Here is a 14,054-nt window from a genome sequence, read left to right on the forward strand (position 1 = left end):
ATTATCCGTCACCACTAATGCAGATATCACCTCTGTACAGCTGCTACACTGCAGTATTCAAGGAGGCTGGGTTTACCCACTGTGTATGGAACAGCACCCAAGGTCCTTCTTACAATCTAGGGTGAACTACTGGCTAAACAATGTTTAAAAAGGGTTTACCCTGTACATCCTCTGTATTAGCCCCCAACAATGTGGGTTTGAGCTTCAGGCGCCTTCGCTTCTCTGTTTAGCTGGCCTAAACGCTCCACTTTACATTATATTCCTCTCCCGACCTTGCGGGTCCCACTCCACTCTGGAGAGGGAGGTGTGTCTCTGTCCCAATACAGTGGGAGTCCAGCCACAGCCCTGCTAATCGCTTCTGGAATAAACCAGTATCCCTGGCAATCACCACGGAGCTGTGCCGGATAGGCTGATTGATTGGAGAGGAGAGACAGAAGTACCAGGCTTCTATCCAACCTAGTCTGACAGCTGCTATTAAACCCTCTCCTGCCTGTATTTTAATCCCTGGAGACCCACACTATTTCACTGTGGTCACTGTCTGCTCTATCCATCCATTCACCACCATTAGGCCCCCAGGATAGAGCCAAGATTGGGGTCCTTGCATTAAGTAGTTTCCATGATTTCTTCAGCTCGCTTTACCCTGACAGTTACTGGAACCAATGAAATCACGACTTCAGTTAGAAGGACCCTATTATTTGTTGAAGCATCAGATTTGTTTTTTAATATTGTGTTCTCAAGTCTGGACGATTCATATTGAGTGGTGTGCATCATGTTATGACTTTGCTGTGCCTGTCTGCAGCTGCTATGTCCTCCGCATACACCTGTGTAATGTATACCTTTTTAGCCTGGATGTCCTTGCACATTGATATTCAGGAAGTCATTCTCATCCAGACCCATCAAAGGACAGATGGAGCGGCCATTGGAAATGCTTCCCTGAGAGAAGAAATCAACAGCATGATAAACTGTTAATGCACATCACTCAACCATATCTGATGAGGCCTTTGCCTGGGGAAAATAAGCTGTTGTGGTTTGATCATGAAGAATTCTAGATTTGTCCCTCAATATATTTCAGACTGAGCGTTTTCTTCCCTCAATGTTGAGCTACTATACAGCATGTGAGTTTTTTTAAGACCCCTATTTAGCCGGAAGGCCTGAGTGGTGAATAAACAGAGAGACAGTTAGTGACAGCAGTGCCTAGCACTCCCAGAGGATTTCACTCCAATCTGATTTCATTTTCTGTCATCTCCCAGGAGTGAAGACTGGGTGGTGAATATGAATGAGGTTACCATTCCTTGTCAGCCAGGAGTTTAGATTGATTAGCTCGCTCTAGCGTTAACACATTCTTATGAAATGCCAACACTTGATAGCGCCTCTGGGTAGTTCCTCTATTGCTCATGGAACATTTTACCCTGTTTTGGATAATTCGCATTCGTGTTTGCCCGGAAACCAAAACACAGAATTCTAAATTTAACCTAATAGTATACACAAATAATTTAAAAGTACGTACACAAAATATATACACTTCATCAAATAAAGTTGAAAGCCGAATGTTAAATCCCTCACAAGCCAAAGCTGAGCTCCATTGATGGCAGCATCCCCAGGAGGAAGTAGAGGAATCAATAGACAAAGTGCATCATTGATCCTGTCTGCTTTGATGTCATGTTTCTCCCAGCATGATCCCCTGTCCCTCAGATACCTGCCGCCCATCCCTGCATCCAAATATCTGTCTCGGTGATTCTCTCTCTCTGTCTGTCTGTCTCACTCTCTGTATGTCTCTGAACATGATAGTGAATCATCTGTGGCCATGTCTAGTGAATGTGGGATTCAGTTACTGTATTACCTTTGTTTGTTTCAATGTGGTCTTTTCTCATACGCCTTTTCTACGCACTTCTCAGTATTGGGTATTCAGACTTGCCTTATTCCAGTAATGGACTCGAGTAATTCGAGTAATGCACTCTGCAGGTGTGGCTACGTTGCGCGTCCTGAATAAATTTAATTTAACAGCTAGCCAACAGATTTTCTCATGTAGTTTTCATTCAATGGGTTTTTCAGACCATTTATCTTAATCCGTCTCTTTAAACACAGTGCACCTCTTAGTGTGAATTTATATATACATATATATTCTATATATATTTTTTAATATTTTAATTAAAGTTTTACGAAATGTACATCAATGTAAGTACAAAGATTTTACCATATCACAGCCACCCTCCCTTCCTCCATACAACACATACACCTGACCCACCTGGCTCCTTCCCTACCGCTCCGCCCTAACTCAGTCCACCCTAAATGGTTGCAATTTTCTAACAAATGTATCATTGGAACCCCTAAGAGAATAATACATTTTCTCAAGCTTTAGGAAGAACATTACATCGTTGAGCCATTGAGAAGTGGAGGGGGGCTGAGCAGACTTCCACTGGAGAGGAATTCTACGGCGAGTTAATAAGGATGTAAAAGCCACAACATCGGCATGTTTGGGGTCCAAGGAGAACAAGTCTTCTGGAATACCAAAGACCGCTATCAAGGGACAAGGCTGTAGGTTCATTTCAAGGTGATGGAGCGATGGCCGGACATCCGCGAAGAATTCTGACATGAAATTAAGGTGGTGAAATTATTAGGGATTAAGGTCAAATTCAGAATACAGCGTCCATCTCCACCCAAAACGGATACAGATGAATAGCATGCTATTCTCATGCTTAAGTTGAAGGTCAGAATACAGCGTGTCTGTCCATCTCCACCCAAAACGGATACAGATGAATAGTACGCTATTCTCATGCTTAAGTTGAAGGTCAGAATACAGCGTGTCTGTCCATCTCCACCCAAAACGGATACAGATGAATAGTACGCTATTCTCATGCTTGAGTTGAAGGTCAGGATATGTTTATTTTTTTTAAGTGCATAAAAAGGAAATTCCATTCCATTTACGCCTGCTTAACTCAGGGCCTAGGAGAGGATCGATACAGTAGGTGTATGAGGGTTATGAGATAAGGGTTTTAACCCGCATCGATTAGGTAGGGGACAAGGGGTGGAGTGAGACTTAGGGATACACAACAATGCTCTGATATTCTCTGTGGTTGCCCCAGTAACGCTTCCCATATGTGCTGCAAGGAGTCTTGGGAGAGAGAGTTTTAGCAGTGAGATAATCTTCGTGGTCCAGACATGCATGGGAATCCTTGTTACTGCTGACTACAATACTCTATAATTATGTGGTTATACTCAGAACTACTTTGAGCCATTTCTATCAGAAGAGACATTCAATTTACTGAGGTGTGGAAATCAGTCGACTTTTCCAACCAAATATCCTGATAGCCATCACTGTTGGCCAGGAGAGGCGAAACAAGCCACAATGAGACATTTCTGTAATCCATGGTTGATTTTCTTGGAAGCTATTTTTTTTTCTCCGGAAACCGTTATTCTCCCCTCTCGCTATGTGCTGACAGAGGCAGTTATCAGAGTCGACCAATAATGTGAGTCTCTTCTCTTTCCGTTGGAGGACACAATGACTATAGGCAGTGGTGTCGAATTCATTCACAGCACAACAAAAGAAACCCTAATGGAAAAGACACACCGGGATTTTCATCATTCGATTCAAATTCAAATGTATGTTTCACTTTACGGGTAGAACATCATAAGGAGAACCGTGAAGTTGAAGGGCCATTTACTAGAATTTACTAGAATTTTAACTAAACATTCTCAGTTTAGTAGCTCAAACATTTCTCTGGGACGAGACATATTTCAGTTTTGTTTCAGTGAATTTGTCTTATTTTGGGCTAGTAGTGTTTAATTACAAGAAGTAAGTGTATTTAAGAGTGTGTTTAGTCTGGTCTAGCCAGTCTACTGTGGTGTATTTATAAGAAGGAGAAGTGATTTGTACAGCCATCATAGCAAAGATACTCCAGCCTGTGGGGACACTGAGGCACAGACCAATGGTTTAAAGTTCTCTCATTGGCTGTACGTTATACTATCGTCTATCGTTAGACCTTTCTCACAGTGCAGTTTTCCAAGATGAAGTCCATATAGAGTATCAGTGTCATGTTTTGTCATTTATTATCTTGTCTTGTCCCTGTGCTTCCCATTCTATTCGTTTCCCTCTGCTGGTCTTATTAGGTTCTTTCCCTCTTTCTATCCCTCTCTCTCCCCCTCCCTCTCTCACTCTCTCGCTCTCTCTTCTCTCTATCGTTCCGTTCCTGCTCCCAGCTGTTCCTATTCCCCTAATCAATCATTTAGTCTTCCCACACCTGTTCCCGATCCTTTCCCCTGATTAGAGTCCCTATTTCTTCCTTTGTGTTCCGTTCCTGTCCTGTCGGTTCCTTGTTTAGAATTCACCGTGCTGTGATTGTGTATCGCCCTGTCGTGTCGTGTTTTCCTCAGATGCTGCGTGGTGAGCAGGTGTCTGAGTCTGTCTGGTTCAAGTGCCTTCCCGAGGCAACCTGCTGTTCACCTGCTGTTCAAGATCGAGTCTCCAGTTTGTCCTCGTCATTTCGAGTGAAAGTTGTGTTTTTTGTTTGTATTTACTTTACTGGATTAAAGACTCTGTTTTCGCCAAGTCGCTTTTGGGTCCTCTTTCACCTGCATGACAGAAGGAACCGACCAAGGAATGGACCCAGCGACTTCAGACGGCTCGTTACACTGCCGTCGAGATCCAAGGAGCCATGCTCGGCAGACACGAGCAGGAATTGTCTGCTGCTCGCCATGCCGTGGAGAACCTGGCCGCTCAGGTTTCCGACCTCTCTGGACAGTTCCAGAGTCTACGTCTCGTGCCACCTGTTACTTCCTGGCCTGCCGAGCCTCCAGAACCTAGGGTTAATAACCCACCTTGCTACTCCGGGCAGCCCACTGAGTGCCGCTCCTTTCTCACGCAGTGTGAGATTGTGTTCTCTCTCCAACCCAACACATACTCTAGAGAGAGAGCTCGGGTTGCTTACGTCATTTCACTCCTTACTGGCCGGGCTCGAGAATGGGGCACAGCTATCTGGGAGGCAAGGGCTGATTGCTCTAACAAGTTCCAGAACTTTAAAGAGGAGATGATTCGGGTTTTTGACCGTTCAGTTTTTGGTAGGGAGGCTTCTAGGGCCCTGGCTTCCTTATGCCAAGGTGAACGGTCCATAACGGATTATTCTATTGAGTTTCGCACTCTTGCTGCCTCTAGTGAGTGGAACGAGCCGGCGCTGCTCGCTCGTTTTCTGGAGGGACTCCACGCAGTGGTTAAGGATGAGATTCTCTCCCGGGAGGTTCCTTCAGATGTGGACTCTTTGATTGCTCTCGCCATCCGCATAGAACGACGGGTAGATCTTCGTCACCGGGCTCGTGGAAGAGAGCTCGCATCAACGGTGTTTCCCTGCTCCGCATCGCAACCATCTCCCTCCTCTGGCTCAGAGACTGAGCCCATGCAGCTGGGAGGGATTCGCATCTCGACTAAGGAGAGGGAACGGAGGATCACCAACCGCCTGTGCCTCTATTGCGGAGTTGCTGGACATTTTGTTAATTCATGTCCAGTAAAAGCCAGAGCTCATCTGTAAGCGGAGGGCTACAGGTGAGCGCAACTACTCAAGTCTCTCCATCAAAATCCTGTACTACTTTGTCGGTCCATCTACGCTGGACCGGTTCGGGTGCTACATGTAGTGCCTTGATAGACTCTGGGGCTGAGGGTTGTTTCATGGACGAAGCATGGGTTCGGAAACATGACATTCCTTTCAGAGAGTTAGAGAAGCCTACGCCCATGTTCGCCTTAGATGGTAGTCATCTTCCCAGTATCAGATTTGAGACACTACCTTTAACCCTCACAGTATCTGGTAACCACAGTGAGACTATTTCTTTTTTTGATTTTCCGTTCACCGTTTACACCTGTTGTTTTGGGTCATCCCTGGCTAGTATGTCATAATCCTTCTATTAATTGGTCTAGTAATTCTATCCTATCCTGGAACGTTTCTTGTCATGTGAAGTGTTTAATGTCTGCCATCCCTCCCGTTTCTTCTGTCCCTACTTCTCAGGAGGAACCTGGCGATTTGACAGGAGTGCCGGAGGAATATCATGATCTGCGCACGGTCTTCAGTCGGTCCCGAGCCAACTCCCTTCCTCCTCACCGGTCGTATGATTGTAGTATTGATCTCCTTCCGGGGACCACTCCTCCTCGGGGTAGACTATACTCTCTGTCGGCTCCCGAACGTAAGGCTCTCGAGGATTATTTGTCTGTGTCTCTTGACGCCGGTACCATAGTGCCTTCTTCCTCTCCGGCCGGGGCGGGGTTCTTTTTGTTAAGAAGAAGGACGGTACTCTGCGCCCCTGCGTGGATTATCGAGGGCTGAATGACATAACGGTTAAGAATCGTTATCCGCTTCCCCTTATGTCATCAGCCTTCGAGATTCTGCAGGGAGCCAGGTGCTTTACTAAGTTGGACCTTCGTAACGCTTACCATCTCGTGCGCATCAGAGAGGGGGACGAGTGGAAAACGGCGTTTAACACTCCGTTAGGGCATTTTGAGTACCGGGTTCTGCCGTTCGGTCTCGCCAATGCGCCAGCTGTTTTTCAGGCATTAGTTAATGATGTTCTGAGAGACATGCTGAACATCTTTGTTTTTGTCTATCTTGACGATATCCTGATTTTTCTCCGTCACTCGAGATTCATGTTCAGCACGTTCGACGTGTTCTACAGCGCCTTTTAGAGAATTGTCTCTACGTAAAGGCTGAGAAGTGCTCTTTTCATGTCTCCTCCGTTACTTTTCTCGGTTCCGTTATTTCCGCTGAAGGCATTCAGATGGATTCCGCTAAGGTCCAAGCTGTCAGTGATTGGCCCGTTCCAAGGTCACGTGTCGAGTTGCAGCGCTTTTTAGGTTTCGCTAATTTCTATCGGCGTTTCATTCGTAATTTCGGTCAAGTTGCTGCCCCTCTCACAGCTCTTACTTCTGTCAAGACGTGTTTTAAGTGGTCCGGTTCCGCCCAGGGAGCTTTTGATCTTCTAAAAGAACGTTTTACGTCCGCTCCTATCCTCGTTACTCTGACGTCACTAGACAATTCATTGTCGAGGTTGACGCTTCAGAGGTAGGCGTGGGAGCCATTCTATCCCAGCGCTTCCAGTCTGACGATAAGGTTCATCCTTGCGCTTATTTTCTCATCGCCTGTCGCCATCTGAGCGCAACTATGATGTGGGTAACCGTGAACTGCTCGCCATCCGCTTAGCCCTAGGCGAATGGCGACAGTGGTTGGAGGGGGCGACCGTTCCTTTGTCGTTTGGACAGACCATAAGAACCTTGAGTACATCCGTTCTGCCAAACGACTTAATGCCCGTCAAGCTCGTTGGGCGTTGTTTTTCGCTCGTTTCGAGTTTGTGATTTCTTACCGTCCGGGTAGCAAGAACACCAAGCCTGATGCCTTATCCCGTCTGTTTAGTTCTTCTGTGGCTTCTACTGATCCCGAGGGGATTCTTCCTTATGGGCGTGTTGTCGGGTTAACAGTCTGGGGAATTGAAAGACAGGTTAAGCAAGCACTCACGCACACTGCGTCGCCGCGCGCTTGTCCTAGTAACCTCCTTTTCGTTCCTGTTTCCACTCGTCTGGCTGTTCTTCAGTGGGCTCACTCTGCCAAGTTAGCTGGTCATCCCGGTGTTCGAGGCACTCTTGCGTCTATTCGCCAGCGCTTTTGGTGGCCGACTCAGGAGCGTGACACGCGCCGTTTCGTGGCTGCTTGTTCGGACTGCGCGCAGACTAAGTCGGGTAACTCTCCTCCTGCCGGTCGTCTCAGACCGCTCCCCATTCCTTCTCGACCATGGTCTCACATCGCCCTAGACTTCATTACCGGTCTGCCTTTGTCTGCGGGGAAGACTGTGATTCTTACGGTTGTCGATAGGTTCTCTAAGGCGGCACATTTCATTCCCCTCGCTAAACTTCCTTCCGCTAAGGAGACGGCACAAATCATTATCGAGAATGTATTCAGAATTCATGGCCTCCCGTTAGACGCCGTTTCAGACAGAGGCCCGCAATTCACGTCACAGTTTTGGAGGGAGTTCTGTCGTTTGATTGGTGCGTCCGTCAGTCTCTCTTCCGGGTTTCATCCCCAGTCTAACGGTCAAGCAGAGAGGGCCAATCAGACGATTGGTCGCATACTACGCAGCCTTTCTTTCAGAAACCCTGCGTCTTGGGCAGAACAGCTCCCCTGGGCAGAATACGCTCACAATTCGCTTCCTTCGTCTGCTACCGGGTTATCTCCGTTTCAGAGTAGTCTGGGTTACCAGCCTCCTCTGTTCTCATCCCAGCTTGCCGAGTCCAGCGTTCCCTCCGCTCAAGCGTTTGTCCAACGTTGTGAGCGCACCTGGAGGAGGGTGAGGTCTGCACTTTGCCGTTACAGGGCACAGACTGTGAGAGCCGCCAATAAACGCAGGATTAAGAGTCCAAGGTATTGTTGCGGCCAGAGAGTGTGGCTTTCCACTCGCAACCTTCCTCTTACGACAGCTTCTCGTAAGTTGACTCCGCGGTTCATTGGTCCGTTCCGTGTTTCCCAGGTCGTCAATCCTGTCGCTGTGCGACTGCTTCTTCCGCGACATCTTCGTCGCGTCCATCCTGTCTTCCATGTCTCCTGTGTTAAGCCCTTTCTTCGCACCCCCGTTCGTCTTCCCTCCCCCTCCCGTCCTTGTCGAGAGCGCACCTATTTACAAGGTACATAAGATCATGGACATGCGTTCTCGGGGACGGGGTCACCAATACTTAGTGGATTGGGAGGGTTACGGTCCTGAGGAGAGGAGTTGGGTTCCGTCTCGGGACGTGCTGGACCGTTCACTCATTGATGATTTCCTCCGTTGCCGCCAGGATTCCTCCTCGAGTGCGCCAGGAGGCGCTCGGTGAGTGGGGGGGTACTGTCATGTTTTGTCATTTATTATCTTGTCTTGTCCCTGTGCTTCCCATTCTATTCGTTTCCCTCTGCTGGTCTTATTAGGTTATTTCCCTCTTTCTATCCCTCTCTCTCCCCCTCCCTCTCTCACTCTCTCGCTCTCTCTTCTCTCTATCGTTCCGTTCCTGCTCCCAGCTGTTCCTATTCCCCTAATCAATCATTTAGTCTTCCCACACCTGTTCCCGATCCTTTCCCCTGATTAGAGTCCCTATTTCTTCCTTTGTGTTCCGTTCCTGTCCTGTCGGTTCCTTGTTTAGAATTCACCGTGCTGTGATTGTGTATCGCCCTGTCGTGTCGTGTTTTCCTCAGATGCTGCGTGGTGAGCAGGTGTCTGAGTCTGTCTGGTTCAAGTGCCTTCCCGAGGCAACCTGCTGTTCACCTGCTGTTCAAGATCGAGTCTCCAGTTTGTCCTCGTCATTTCGAGTGAAAGTTGTGTTTTTTGTTTGTATTTACTTTACTGGATTAAAGACTCTGTTTTCGCCAAGTCGCTTTTGGGTCCTCTTTCACCTGCATGACAATCAGCCAGGGCCAAAGCCTTAGCCAGCATGCAGAGACAGTACAGGTAGAATGTAGTGCATCCAACTATACTTTAGTTTCTGCTGCCGGGGCACTCTCTCTGCATGTCTGCTGACAGTGTATCGCTCATTAGAGAAAGCTCTGTGGAGGGCAGTCAGTCTGCCCTGTCTACCAAAATAAGATGTTGAACCTCTTTTGAGAAGGATTGGTCTGTAAACTAGAGTAGGCCTTTCTCCCCTGGGGTGGTGGGTGCATGTCTGGGTGACTTTGTGTGTGAATGTTAAGGCAGATGTAGTATAGAAAATAATGAGTGTTTGTGATTCTCCAAGATTAAACTGCTGGACTGGAGCAGTGTGGTCACACTGAGATAGCCCACTGCTCTGTCTGAAATAGTGATCTCAAAGGATCAGTCTACATGTACCTCTCTCATTGATACAAACGTGTACATGTGGAAACAGGCATTACATTCATATATGCCTTAATCCCCTCTGCACCAGATAGATGAATGTCCAGTGGTCCCAGTAGTGCTGTAGGGCCCTGAGGCTCCCAGTATTAGGCTATAGCTCTGTGTGTGCATAGCTAATCCCCTGACCTATCACATGTACAGTAGATGTATGCTGCTTCTGTCTGCTCGGTATGGCCATGCTTACAGAAATATTGATCCACCCATAGATAATTGGAGGGCAAAGAGCAGAGGCAGACGAATGGAGAGAGAGGGGGAGAGAGAGAGAGAGAGAGAGAACACACGAGGACAGCTAAACATGGCTTCTCTTCTATAGCTTACAGCTACAGTGCATTCGGAAGGATTCAGACCCCTTGACTTTTTCCACATTTTGTTACGTTACAGCCTTATTCTAAAATGTATTAAATAGTTTTTTCCTCCCTCGTAAATCTACACACAATACCCCATAATGACAAAGAAAAAAATCACCTTTGGCAGCAGATACAGCATCAAGTCTTCTTTGGTATGATGCTACAAGCTTGGCACATCTGTATTTGGGGAGTTTATCCGATTATTTTCTGCTGATCCTCTCAAGCTCTGTCAGGTTGGATGGGGAGTGCTGCTGGACAGCTATTCTCAGGTCTCTCCCGAGATGTTTGATCGTGTACAAGTCCAGGCTCTGGCTGGGCCACAAGGACATTCAGAGACTTGTCCCGAAGCCACTCCTGTGTCGTCTTGGCTGTGTGCTTAGTGTCGTTATCCTGTTGGAAGATGAACCTTCACCCCAGTCTGAGGTGCTGAGCGCTCCAGAGCAGGTTTTCATCAAGGATCTCTCTGTACTTTGCTCCATTCATCTTTCCCTCGATCCTGACTAGTCTCCCAGTCCCTGCCTCTGAAAAACATCCCCACAGCATGCCAGGTTTCCTCCAGACGTGACACTTGGCATTCAGGCCAAAGAGTTCCATCTTGTTTTCATTCAGTCTTTAGGTGTCTTTTGGCAAACTCCAAGCAGGCTGTCATGTGCCTTTTTCTGAGGAGTGGCTTCCGTCTTGCCACTCTACCATAAAGGTCTGATGGCCCCTCTCCAATTGCTCAGTTTGGCCGGGTGGCCATCTCTAGGAAGAGGCTTGGTGGTTCCTAACTTCTTCCAATCAACTGTGTTCTTGGAGACCTTCTGTGCTGCAGAAATGTGTTGGTACCCTCTGTGCCTCGACACAATCCTGTCTCAGAGCTCTATGGACAATTCCTTCGACCTCATGACTTGGTTTTTGCTCTGACATACACTGTCAACTGTGGGACCTTATATAGACAGGTGTGTGCCTCTCCAAATCATTTCCAATCAATTGAATTTACCACAGGTGGACTCCAATCAAATTGTAGAAACATCAAGGATGATCAATGAAAACCAGATGCATCTGAGCTCAATTTCCACTCTCATAGCAAAGGGTCTGAATACTTATGTAAATATAGTATTTCTGTAGTTTTTTTTTTGCTTTGTCATTATGGGGTATTGTGTGTACAGTAGATTTCTTAGGATTTTTATTTATTTAATCCATTTTAGAATAAGTCTGTAACGTAACAAAATGTGGAAAAAGTCAAGGGGTCTGAATACTTTCCGAATGCACTGCATAAGCTCTGCGGTCAGGTGTAAATGCTTTGACTGGGCTTCATGCAGACCCCCTAGGTATAATACATGTGGTTGTGTGGTTTTGTCTTGTGAGTCTTGTTCTCTCTCTCTCTCCCCCTCTCTCTCTCTCTCTCTCTCTCGCTCTCTCTCTCTCTCTCTCTCTCTCGACATATGTATGTCATGCAGCTTTTCCATGTTGCTAAGTAATAGCTTAGATATAGCAATCTGTTCTGAATGTAGAGCTTAATGTTAAAAGCCTATAGAGGTGTGTTCTAAAGAGTTCATAGTTGAATTATATATGAGGAAACTCCACAATAAACATTGAAAAGCTTTTATTCTTTACATAGATACAGTAGCTTACTTTGTACACCATATCACTCAATTATAGAAATGGTATACAGTACCAGTCAAACGTTTGGACATACACACTCATTCAAGGGTTTTTCTTTATTTGGACTATTTTCTTCATTGTTGAATTATAGTGAAGAAATCAAACCTATCAAATAACACATATGGGATCATGAATTAACCCAAAAAGTTTTAAGCAAATTAAAATATATTTTATAATTAAGATTATTCAAAGTAGCCACCCTTTGCCTTGATGACAGCTTTGCACACTCTTAGCATTCTCTCAAACAGCATGAGGTAGTCACCTGGAATGTGTTTACATTAACAGGTGTGCCTTGTTAAAAGTTTGAGCCAATCAGTTGTGACATGGTAGGGGTGGTATATATTTGGTAAAATACCAAGTCCATATTATGGCAAGAACAACTCAAATAAGCAAAGAGAAATGACAGTCCATCTTTACTTTAAGACATGAAGGTCAGTCAATGTGGAACATTTCTGTGTGACTTTGAGCTGTGTGTGGACGCAAGTTCTTTGTCTGTTCAGGCCCAGCTATCATCACTGTTTCAGCCTGTTTTATGCCTCACTCGACGCCGGCTATCTGAGGCCAGGCAGCAAAAATGGTCGATTGAACACATCGCTGGCTGAGGCTGTAATTAAGGTCAAATCTAAAACGGCACAGCTTACAAATGGAGGCACAGGTTGATAATTTACACCCTCCCTGTGTTGATTACTGTGGAAATTTCACTGATACACAATCAATGATTAAAGAAACGAGAGAGTGACAATCGATTCCATTGGCCAAAAGGCGTCAATACCAGATCATCAATTGATTGGTTGTAGGTTGTAGCTGTGAGACATCAGAGGGAGACTTCTCAGAATAGAGGGATGGAGACAATAGAGGATGGAGGATGTAGAGGGATGGAGGATGTAGAGGGATGGAGGATGTAGAGGGATGGAGGATGTAGAACGATGGAGGAGATCGAGGACGGAGGATGTAGAGGGATGGAGGATGTAGAGGGATGGAGGAGATAGAGGGATGGAGGATGTAGAGGGATGGATGATGTGGAGGGATGGAGGATGTAGAGGGACGGAGGATGTAGAGGGATGGAGGAGATAGAGGACGGAGGAGATACATAGATGGAGGATGGAGGGGATAGAGGATGGAGAGGATAGAGGATGGAGAGATAGAGGAATGGAGGAGATGGAGGATGGAGGGGGTATAGGGATGAATGGGAGGTGTGATGTTGCTTCTCCTCTAAGTTTGTCTCCTCCAGTACAGCTGTGAATTGTGAGGTTGTAGCTGTGAGACATCAGAGGGAGACCAGCCAGTCAGCAGACTCTGTTTAAAGAAGCTTTCCATGCTCCTCTAGGCCACTACTGGGATTAGAGAGAGGGATCTGGATTTCACTGGAGATTGTTGAATGTGTTTCTTGCGAGCGTACTGTTACAATACAAGCATTATGGTTTTCTGGCTCTACTGTGTGATCAGATCAGTTTTATAGTATTGTCCGATCGTACTGTACAAAGAGAAGTAAGGGTAACCTACAATACCTTTTGAGTTTTGTATTCTCCCCGAGGAGGGTTATGCTGGCTCAGTATGTGAACCTTACTTCAAACCTATTTTCCCCCACGTTAGCAGAGGTTATTTAGATGAAGTCTCCCACTAACATCTCGAATGTGAGTTTAGATTCTTTGTGGGGATGCAGGGACATACACAGACTGGCTTGATTGGTCTTACATGGCTCCTGCAAGCAGCAATTACTGCAGGCAGGGTCCGTATGGACCACTGGAGCGCAGACACAGTGACAGCCAGTCAGAACCCTGCCTGACGTCAGCTCTCAGCAGTGTCTCTCTAGCCTGATCCCAGATCTGTTAGTGCTGTCCTATGGCTATTGTCACTCATGACAGCACAAACTGATCTGGGATCAGGGCAGGCTAGTGTTTCTAGTCTCTCCTCAATGACAACAACAACAACAACACAACAACTACACCGCTTCCAGGTCCAATCAGCTACCAGGAAGGAACCATAGAAATATAATTATAAAAGGTGTATCCATTAGGCTGTGAAATTACTGTGATCTGAGGGGATTATTGCTGTGGTCCGAGGGCCCTTTTCCTGTTGTAGTAATTCTATTTCTATGGAGGGAACAACCCCTTCCCTGCTCATTGTGACTGCTTCTTCAACTACACAATCATCTTAATTGAAGATGATGAAACTCTTTGTTGGAGCTCAGCAGGAGTC

The 14,054-nt window shown here is 46.4% G+C and overlaps 1 protein-coding gene across 3 annotated transcripts in view; it reads left to right on the forward strand.

Moving 5' to 3' along the window:
• The window catches only part of LOC123995246 (SAM and SH3 domain-containing protein 1-like), a 353,722-nt gene that overhangs the window by 121,913 nt on the left and 217,755 nt on the right, over positions 1 to 14,054 (forward strand). The gene's annotated exons all lie outside the window — the stretch shown is intronic.

The sequence above is a fragment of the Oncorhynchus gorbuscha genome, linkage group LG14 (genome assembly GCF_021184085.1).
Source record: "Oncorhynchus gorbuscha isolate QuinsamMale2020 ecotype Even-year linkage group LG14, OgorEven_v1.0, whole genome shotgun sequence".
Lineage (NCBI taxonomy): Eukaryota > Metazoa > Chordata > Actinopteri > Salmoniformes > Salmonidae > Oncorhynchus > Oncorhynchus gorbuscha.